Source organism: Rhinopithecus bieti, unplaced genomic scaffold (assembly GCF_001698545.2).
Source record: "Rhinopithecus bieti isolate Rb0 unplaced genomic scaffold, ASM169854v2 scaffold_19652, whole genome shotgun sequence".
NCBI lineage: Eukaryota > Metazoa > Chordata > Mammalia > Primates > Cercopithecidae > Rhinopithecus > Rhinopithecus bieti.
The window spans coordinates 3,057,591-3,068,490 of record NW_016809913.1 but is presented as its reverse complement, the minus strand read 5'-3'; the positions used below and the strand labels follow the sequence as shown (position 1 = coordinate 3,068,490).

The window sequence follows — 10,900 nt, the reverse complement described above, 5'->3', positions numbered from 1 at the left end:
AGCACTTTGGGAGGCCAAGGCGGGCAGATCACGAGGTCAGGAGTTCAAGACCAGCCTGGCCAACATAGTGAAACCCCGTACCTACTAAAAATACAAAAAATTAGCCGGGCGTGGTGGTGGGCGGCTGTAATCCCAGCTACACGGGAGGCTGAGGCAGGAGAATTGCTTGAACCCGGGAAGTGGAGGTTGCAGTGAGCCAAGATCACGCCATTGCACTCTAGCCTACACGACAGTGCAAGACTCTGACTCAAAAAAAAAAAAAAAAAAAAAAGGAAATCACTCTTGGATTTTAATGTGGAAGACATTCATGTTCTTTGAGTTTTAAAAGGTCTTTTATTGTACAATTACTTCACAAACTAGATGGTATTTTTTATAATGTAGTGAGTGCTGAATTACCTCAAATTCTTTTCTAGATGAGGCAGGATGTGAATAAATTTTTTAAAATCACACTTTAAAAGATAGTGACTGATATAAATAAATAGAATTGCCCCCACTCTTACTACTGTGTTGTGTGTCTGTATGTTCAAGTGTGAGTAAAGCTACTTGATTGTTGTCGTCTTTACGACTGCCAAAGTGTTTTCTTTCCTGTCTCTGAGGCCTGCCTTGCTGGAATAGACCTGGTGGCAGGTTTGTACTTTGGCAGGAGCCTGCTGCTACACAGGCAGCCAGAACTGCCCTTCAGACTAATGAGCAGAGCTGTGAAGAAATCTGAATTTCCTCATAATGTTTGTTGTCTGTTCTGAAAATATCAATGCAGATATAGGGAGTCCATGGGAAAAGCAGAAGGGGACTGCGACTGGGAAAAAGGTTGTTCTAATGAGTTTTAAGAAGAGATGAGGGTCTTTTCTCTCTTGGACCTTCAGGCCCCCACTTGGGTTCCTAGCAAGCAAATTTTCATTTATTTTCTCTTATAAAGCCTTTTAAAATAAACTTCCACTCCTGCTCTGAAAAAAAAAAAAAGAAGAGAGTTGAGGAAGAATGGATGAGTTTTAAGGGCCATGGTGAGGGAGGGAACTTCAAAGGGAACAAAACATATCTTGAAAGCTTGGGCTGGGCGTAGTGGCTCAAGCCTGTAATCCCAGCACTTTGGGAGGCTGAGGCGGGCGGATCATGAGGTCAGGAGATGGAGACCATCCTGGCTAACACGGTGAAACCCCGACTCTACTAAAAATACAAAAAAAAACCCAAAAAAAACCAAACCGGGTGTGGTGGTGGGCGCCTGTTGTCCCGGCTACTTGGGAGGCTGAGGCGGGAGACTGGCATGAACCCGGGAGGCAGAGCGTGCAGTGAGCCGAGGTTGCGCCAGTGCACTCCAGCCTGCGTGACAGAGCAAGACTCTGTCTCAAAAAAAAAAAAAAAAAAAGCCTGAATTTTGCTAAGAAATCCTGTGTGATTGGGATTAAGGAACAAGTGCTTTCTTGGAAACCAGTAGCCTTTCAGTGTTTGGAGATTGGCTTAATTTTGATCACATTATTTATCCTTTTTTTTTTTCTTTTTGAGACAGGGCCTCACCCTGTTGTCTAGGCTGGAGTGCAGTGGCGTGATCATGGCTCACTGTAGCTTCGACTTCCTGGGCTCAGGTGATTCTCCCATCTCAACCTTCCAAATACCTGAATATAGGCATGCATCGCCATGCCTGGCTAATTTTTAAATTTTTTGTAGAGATGGAGTTTCACCGTGTTGTCCAGGCTGGTCTAGAACTCCTGGGCTGAAGTGATGTGCCTGCCTCAGCCTCCCAGCGTGCTGGGATTACAGGCGAGAGCCACCTCACTTGGCTGTTTAACGTTTTTTTGAACTGTGGACTAAAAGGTAGATTTTTTTTTTCTTTCTGAAACTGGTGAGGGCCTTAGAGTGCTGGAACATGAGCAAAATTTTAAAAAGATAATTCTGAAAAGGGGATTATGAGAAGAATCAGGGTCTTAAGCATATTAAGGTAGGCACATTTCTTAAGGACTTAGAGTGGGACTGAATTATTGAATGTCAGCTTCATTTTTACCATCCTTAATATAGTAGATGAAGGATGAGAATATAGAGATATTTAAACTATCCAGGTAGCTGGGCTCTGTGGCTCATGCCTATAATGCCAGCACTATGGGAGGCCAATGCAGGAGGATAACTTGAGGCCAGAAGTTTGAGACCAGTCTGGGAAACGTAATGAGAACCTATCTGTACAAACAATTTTTAAAATTAGCTGGGTATGGTGGCATGCACCTGTAGTCTCAGCTACTTGGGAAGCTGAGGCGAGAGGATCACTTGAGCCCAGGAGTTCAAAGCTGCAGTGAGCTATGATCGTGCAACTGTACTCTTGCCTAGGCAACATAGTGAGACTTTGTCTCTAAAAAAAAAAAAGAAAACAGGGGCCAGGCACAATGGCTCATGCCTGTAACCCCAGCACTTGAGAGGCCAAGGCAAGAGACTCACTTGAGCTCAGGGGTTTGAGGCCAGCCTGGGCAGCATAGGGAGACCCCATCTCTACAAGAAATTAAAAAAAAAAAAAATTGGCTGGGTGCGGTGGCTCATGCTTGTAAACCTGGTACTTTGGGAGGCTGAGGTGGGCGGATCACTTGAGGTCAGGAGTTCGAGGCCAGCCTGGCCAACATGGAGAAACCCTGTCTTTACTAAAAATACAAAAAAATTAGCCGGGCATGGTGGCACATGCCTGGAATCCCAGCTACTCGGGAGGCTGAGGTAGGATAATTGCTTGAACCTGGGAGGCGGAGGTTGCAGTAAGCCGAGATTGTGCCATGCACTGCAGCCTGGACAACAGAACAAGATCCTGTCTCAGAAAAGAAAAGAAAAAGAAAAACAGAACTATAGTAAGTCAGGGGCTATCTTTCTGTGTTGCTAGTGTTAAATACATTTTCCTTTTTTTTTTTAAGTTTTGGTTGCCAGGGAGGATCCTAACACATTAAAATAATTTTTTTTGAGACAAGGTCTCACTCTGTTGCCCCAGCTGGAGTGCAGTGACTCAATCATGGCTCACTGCAGCTTTGACTTCCCAGGCTCCAGGGATCCTCCCACCTTAGCCTCCCGAATACCTGAGACTATGGGTGTGCACCACCATGCCTGGCTAATGTTTTATTTTCTGTAGACATAGGGTCTCACTTTGTTGTCCAGGCTGATCTTGAACTCTTGGGCTCAAGTGATTCTCCCACCTCAGCCACCCAAACTGCTGGGATTACAGACATGAACCACTGCATCTGGTCTAAGTGTGTTTTTAACTTATATTTTCAACTTGTTTATGGGGAAGAAATCCCATCATAAGTGAAGGAGCATCTGTGTTTTGCTTCCATCGTGCATAATCATCTGGAATCAGGATGAACTACTATGAATGTTGACAGGAATACTACCTTGAGCTAGCTGACGGTTTGGGGTTGCTGGAACCTTAAGCAAGGGCATGATGAATGTAGTTATTTAAGGAAAAAGGGTTATGAAGTGTTGCACGTAAGTTGGCAAGGCCTGAAAATTCCGGGACCCAACATTGGCTTGGTGAGTTTTACTTTGTTCTTGTAGCTAGACGAATGTTTCTGCCAAATCACTTTCCCACACACAGTTAAAACAGATACAGTTTGCAGATCTCTCTGCCATTTCTAGGGTACTGTATCTTACCTAGTGTTGTGTGAATGTGTGTTTTGAGACAGGGTCTCACTGTGTCACCCAGCCTGGACCAGCCTGGTGTGCAGTGGTATGATCATGGCTCACTGCAGCCTCAACCTCCTGGGCTCAGGTGATCCTGCTACCTCAGCCTCCCAAGTAGTTGCAACTACAAGCACACGCCACCACGCCTGGCTAATTTTTAAAATTATTTTTGGTAGAGACAGGGTCTCGTTTTGTTGCCCAGGCTGGTTTTGAACTCCTGGGCTCAAGTGATTCCCTCACCTCAGCCTCCCAAAGTGCTGGGATTATGGGCATGAGCTGCCATGCCTAGCCCTTAATGTTAATGTGCACTTTTTCTCATGTTACAGACCAGTTTTCTAGGTGTGCTGTATGAAAGTTTAAGCATATGCTGTTAAGCATTTAGATAACATCTAGTCCACCTATCCCCACCTTTTCTTTTTTTAACTGATTTAACTGGTGAGAAAAATTGAGGCCCAGAGAGTTGTAATTCAGGATCATACTGTTAATGGCAAAAACAGGTTCCTGAATCCAGATTTTCTGACCCCGGCCAGTACTCATTTTAACACCTTTAATTCAAACTGATCATCATCATGACATTTACCATTTGTGTACTTAATGTGTGCCAGGTCTTGTGCTAAGCATTATATAGCTCTCATCTTGATTAATCCTCTTAACAATTCTACGAGGCTGGTCAGTACTTTATAGATGAATAAACAGGCTTGATGACTTGCCTGAGGAAGCACAGCTAGTAAGTGCTGGAACTAAGATTTCAGCCCAGTTCTGTCTAGTTCCAAAGCCTGTGTTCTTTTTTCTTCTTTTCTTTTTTGATTAAATATTTATGTAAAAGGTAATAAAGAATAATATGACAAATACCTAACACCCAGTTTAAGAAATAAAGTATTACCAATCATTTGAAGCTCCCTTCCCATTACATTGTCCTCTCTTTCCCTCCAAAGTAATCATCCACTTTCCTGAGTTTCAAATTTGTTCTCCTAACCACCAAGCTATACAGCTGCATTTATTAAGTGCCATGGGAGCTGGAGATACTGTTAATCAACAGTAAACAAGAAAGACATGTTTTCTGCCCTTGAGGAGTTTCCCATGGGTGATAATGAAATATTTGTTTCTTAATCTTTCTGGAGATCTTCAGTAGCTGGCAGGAAATGTCACATTTTCATCAAGGAGGTTTAAGAAGTCCTTCAGGAGATCACTGGTGATATGTTGGAAGGTTGCCTAGATATTACACAAATGAATCAGAGTTAAGAATACATGTGTTGGCTGGGCGCAGTGGCTCATGCCTGTAGGGGACACAATGCAATCTCGGCTCACTGCAACCTCTGCCTCCCGGTTTCAAACGGTTCTCCTGCCTCAGCCTCCCTAGTAGCTGGGACTACAAGCACATGCCACCACGCCCAGCTAATTTTTGTATTTTTAGTAGAGATGGGGTTTCACCTTGTTGGTCAGGATGGTCTCTATCTCTTGACCTCATGATCCGTCCACCTCGGCCTCCCAAAGTGCTGGGATTACAGGCGTGAGTATTTTAGCTGTAAGTTCTTTTGATAAATACAGAGCTCACATACCCTCTGAGTTCCAACACCAATTTTCCTATACCAACTGAGTGTCATACAATTCAATTCAATTCTAATGATGGCTGTGGCAGCCATCCGGAGTGGCCGTTGGCTGCAGCAGGGAGGTGCAGGCGATGGCAGCAGGAACAGCTGCTGGAGCAGCAGTGGTGGCGGTGGGACCCCTGTGCTCTGCATCCCTGAGGCAACTGAGTGTACCATTCCCACCTCTTATGGCTGGGCAGGACCTGCTTCCAGGCCCGGAGCCTCCACTGTGGCCTCATCCTCTTCCCCCAACCATGTCTCAGGAGCCCATGAGCACTCTGCTAAAGGTGCAGCTGGGACTCGTGGGGCCATCCTCAAGATCATCGGGTTTGTTTGTGCGGCGTTGGCCGGGGCTGCCACGCCACCTGTACCTCATCTGCTGCTGTTGTAGGGGAAATGTGGAGAGAAGAGGTGCAGTCCCCAGAGCCCACCCCTGGAAGCCCCCTGGAGGCTGATACCCTGAGAGCCACCATGATGGGGCCGGGCCGAGTCACCCACTGGCAGGGGAGCAGTGTGGTCAGGCACGGAGGGGTGGGCAGAGAGGGGCCCCGAGGTGGAGCTGGGCCCTGAGCGGTGCTGCGCTTCATGGAGCTGGCAGGAGCTGGAAGCAGGCAGGAGCCCCACCTCCCAGTCGCAGCTGCAGCTGCCCAGCCGTGGCTGTGGACCCAGGCATCTCTGCAGTCTCAGGGGCCTGGGAAGCCTGTGGACTTGGAGGTGTCTGCTCCTGCTGCCTGGCCTCTCCTTGCTCCTGGCACCCGTTCTGATCTCAGAGCGAGGTTGGGGCCAAGCCTAGGTGCTGTTGCAGCCTGGCCGGGTGTGCGCATGCTTGGGGCAGTGGTGACATGCCAGACCCCTGCCACTTTGGCCCTCTCCAGACTTTGGGCACCGGCGATCATGGGAGGGAGTTTGAGTTGAGGGAGAGTTGAGAGGATGGGATGACCTGCCTACAGAGAGGAACTACCCTCTCTGCTGAGAGCTGAAGAGATAACAGAATGCCTGCAGAGAGGATCTACCCTCTCTCCTGGGAGCTGAAGAGACATTGGGATGACCTGCCTGCAGAGAGGAACTACCCTCTCTGCTGAGAGCTGAACATTCTTCGGGACAACCTGCTAAGCAGAGAGGACCTATCCTCTCTGCTGAGAACTGAACACTTGTTGGGACACCCTGGCTACAGAGAGGAAGTACTCACTGTAGGTTTCCTCTGAGCTGTTCTGTCGCTCGGTAAAGCTCCTGTTTGTCTTGCTCACCCCCCACTTGTCTGCTACCTCATTATTCCCGGTGCAGGACAAGAACTCAGGACCTGCCGAATGGTGGGGCTAAAAGAGCTGTAACACAAACAGGGCTGAAACATGCCCCTTGCTTGCTACCTTGAGAGCGTAGAGAAGGAGAGAAGAGCTGCAGCCCTTCAGGGAGCCCAGATCTGGGAGCTCCCCTAGCCAGGGCTGTGACTCCTTCTTTGGGGCCCTGTGGTTCCTGGAGTTGCCAAGCTTCCGGGCACCACTGTGTTCTCCATTGCAGCTGTGGAAGCTGCTTGTGGTGCGCCTGGTCCAGCTGCAGCCTCGCAGGGAGATGGTGCCCAAGCTGGCACCTGGAGCTGCCCACCCCGCAGCAGCAGCCAGCATGCCTGGCTGTGCACAGTGGTCAGACCCCATGCTTGCTCACACACCCCTCACCACTTTGTGCCTGGCTCACCTTTGGCAGCAGGCATGGGATCCAGGCTGGTCGTGTGAGTTGAGCACAGCCTGCAAGGCTGAGTGGGTGGAACGAGCCCAGTGGGCCAGAGCAAAACTTGGGCGAAGGCACCACTGGCCACAGAAGTTTCCAGTTGGTGAAATGACACCCCAAGGATCCCGTAACACTGACACCACCCAGAGTTAGCTTCAGATCCGCTATAGTCGCCCAGTGGGTTCTTCTGCCTGCTACACAGACAGACCAATTCTCTGAGACCACAGTATTGTAGTAAAGAAATAACTTAATTAACACAAGGCTGGCCATGCAGGAGAACTAGATGTATCACTCAAATTAGTCTCCCAGAAGGCTCAGAGGTTTGGGTTTTTCAAGGATAGTTTGGTGGGCAGGGGGCTAGAGAATGGAGGGTGTTTTGATTGGTTGAGGATGAAATCATAGGGATGCGGAAAACGTTCTTCATGTGCTCAGTCAGCCACTGATTGGGGCCACAGGATCGACTGAGTCACAAGTTGTGGGTCCTGAGGCCGGGCGCGGTGGCTCATGCCTGTAATCCCAGCTCTCAGGGAGGCAGAGGCGGGAGGATAGCTTGAGCCCAGGAGTTCGAGACCTGCCTGGGTAATACAGCGAGACCCCGTTCTCCACAAAAGGAAAAAAAAAAAAAAGACAAGTTGTGGGTCCTGGTAGAGTCAGTCCTTCACCAGAAATGCAAAAAAAAAATCTCAAAATGCCAGTCGTAGGCTCTGCTATAGTGATGTTATTCACAGGAGTCATTGGGGAAGTTACAAATCTCCTGACCTCCGGAACAATGGTTGGTTATTGTTTACACCTATATCTTAGCAGAATTCAGGTCCCTCACATAATCCTAACCTTGTGGACTTTCTTTAGTTTTACAAAGGTGGTTTAGTTTTAGGAAGTGCTGTTATCATTCTTGCTTTAAGATTAAACAGTAAACTTAAATTCCTCTCAAGGTTATCTGGCCTATTCCCAGGAATGACCATCTTGGAGGTTACAAGCAAGATGGAGGCCAGGCGCGGTGGCTCACGCCTGTAATCCCAGCACTTTGGGAGGCCAAGGCAGGTGGATCACGAGGTCAGGAGATCGAGACCATCCTGGCTAACACGGTGAAACCCCATCTCTACTAAAAATACAAAAAATTAGCCAGGCGTGTGGTGGGCGCCTGTAATCCCAACTGCTTGGGAGGCTGAGGCGGGAGAATGGCGTGAACCCAGGAGGCGGAGCTTGCAGTGAGCTGAGATTGCGCCACTGCACTCCAGCCTGGGCGACAGAGCAAGACTCCATCTCAAAAACAAAAAAAAACAAAAAAAAAACAAAAAAAAACAAAGAAGCAAGATGGAGTCAACTATGTCAGATTTCTCTTACTGTCATTCATAATTTTGCAAAGGCAGTTTCACCACCAGTTAAAGAGCAAGGTTCCCAACAACATTGCCCTTACTTCAGCAGCATGCACTTTGGCCTGACCAACTACAAATTCAGGGCTTCCTACTGCCCCCTCAGACTACAGCGCGTCACAAAACTCAGTAAAGTACTATATTCACGATTATACAAATGAACAACCAGATTGAAGAGGTATGTGGGGAAAGGTATGGAAGGGTCCTGAGCTCAGGAGCTTCTTTCCCTGTAGGGTCAGTGTGCACCACCTTCCTGGTACATTGACCTGTTCACTAACCAGGAAGCTCTCCTGATCTTTGTTGTTCAGAGTTTTTATGTGGGTTTTCAGTAGGTAGACGCGATTAAGTCATTGGCCACGTGCTTGACTCCAGGTCTTTCCCCATTGGAGGTTTTGGGATGGGGCTGAGAGTTCTGACCCTCTAATCATGTAGTTGGTTTTTCTGGTGACCAGCTCCCATCCTGCTAGCATGCTCTGTTGCCTCCTTCTCCCCACATGAGTCACCTCATTAGGATGAACTCAAGTATGGTTGAAAGGGACTCATTATTCATAACAAAAGACACTCCTATCATTCAGGAAATTCCAAAGGATTCTGATGCTCTGTGCCAGGAGCTGGGGACAAAGACCAGATGTATTCTATGTTATATCACACCCTCCTTTATATTATTTGAAATTTTAACATTTTATTTTTTACTAAAAACAAATTGAACAAAGTAATTTTAGCATATGTTTATATTTTAACTGCTTCAGCAGTTACCTGTTATTCCCAGTTCTCCGGTTGCTGTTAAGAAAATAATTTGAATGGTAGTTCCAGAATCTCCAGGAGGTGGGACTAATTTCCTTAGTGATGATTTTGAAAATACAGCAGTACTGCTGTGCTTGGGCCAGGTGAAGTCAAATCAGATGATTCAGTCTGGTTGATATGCTAGAGGCCCTTTTCCCATTCATGTAAAATTGGAAAATTTTGTTCACTATCCAAGTATTTCCAAATATTTGGTTATTGTGTCAGTGTAGACTCATACATATTAAGTATATATCTTGGGTATAAATTTAAGTTATAATTTAATAGAAATTATGTGGCACAGAAGTAGTTCAAAGGAGGAAGTGGAGGAAATAAGAGCTATAGGTAGAATTTGAACCATCCTTGAAAGGTAATTATTAATACCATTTGGAAAAGTAGAGGGGAGAGCGGGAATGATGTTTAGATGAGGGAAACTGTGAGGTGGGCAGGATTTATTGTGGCTTGTTTGGACTTACACAATGCAGAATGGCCTTATTTGAGCAAATTGAGTGGGGGATAGTGGGAAATGAGATTAGATAAGTGAGCTAGGGATAGATTATGATATTCAAAGGCCAGTAGAATGATTTCATTTTGATGTGGTAGATAATTGAGAGTCAAAGAAAGTGTTTGGTCAGGTGAGTTAGAAAATGAAAAGAGCATGTAAGAAAAATGGACCAGCATTTGCATTGTTGGTAGGTTAATGAGGAGAGAGACTGGAGAAAGGGATAGGAAATTTGGGACTGGGAGATTTTTCAGTAAAAGTACCATAATTAGGGAAATAGGGGAACAGCAAGGGAAGGGATGAATATTAAAAATGTCAAAGGAAAATTTGACAGATCTTGACTGCTAAATGCAGAGGAATGATTAATCGGAGATGGTACATTTAAAAAATGTTTCTTTTTATCCAGATATGTAAAAAGAATGTTAGCCAAGGCTAGGTGTAGTGGCCCACACCTGGTAATCCCAGCACTTTGGGAGGCCGAGGTGGGCAGATCACAAGGTCAAGAGTTCGAGACCAGCCTGGCCAATATGGTAAAATCCTGTCTCTACTAAAGATACAAAAATTAGCCGGCGTGGTGGTGTGCACCTGTAATGCCAGCTACTTGGGAGGCTGAGGCAGGAGAATCACTTGAACCTGGGAGGCAGAGGTTGCAATAAGCTGAGACTGTGCCACTGCACTCCAGTCTGGGTGACAGAGCAAGACTCCATCTCAAAGAGAAAGGGAGAAAAAAAAAAAAGAATGTTAACTATATTGGTGATAACTATCTAAGTCTGTTACAATGTAATGTAAAAGTAGAGAGGACCTAGTGGCCATGATCAGTGGTATCCCCAGGATCAAGAATAGTGGCTGGCTTATAGAATTGCTCAAGAAGTATTTATCAAAAGATGAAAGAATGCATTTAACCTGGCAACTTTGGGGTAAATTTTAGTTGTCATCTTTAACATCCCAATTTTTTTTTTTTTTTTTTGACGGAGTCTCACTTTGTCACCAGGCTGGAGTGCAGTGGCATGATCTTGGCTCACTGCAGCCTCCACCTCCCGGGTTCAAGCGATTCTCCTGCCTCAGCCTCCCAAGCAGCTGGGACTACAGGCATGTGCCACCATGCCCAGCTAATTTGTATTTTTAATAGAGATGGGGTTTCACCATGTTGATCAGGATGGTCTTGATCTCTTGACCTCATGATCTGCCCGCCTCGGCCTCCCAAAGTGCTGGGATTACAGGCGTGAGCCACCGTGCCCAGCCTTACGTCCCAATTTTAATACCAAAATGGACTTTAAAATAATACTTATTGG

General features: G+C 46.5%; 1 protein-coding gene across 6 annotated transcripts in view; it reads left to right on the top strand.

Annotated features, from left to right (window-relative positions):
* Positions 1-10,900, top strand: part of RHOT1 (ras homolog family member T1) — an 85,169-nt gene that overhangs the window by 14,524 nt on the left and 59,745 nt on the right. The gene's annotated exons all lie outside the window — the stretch shown is intronic.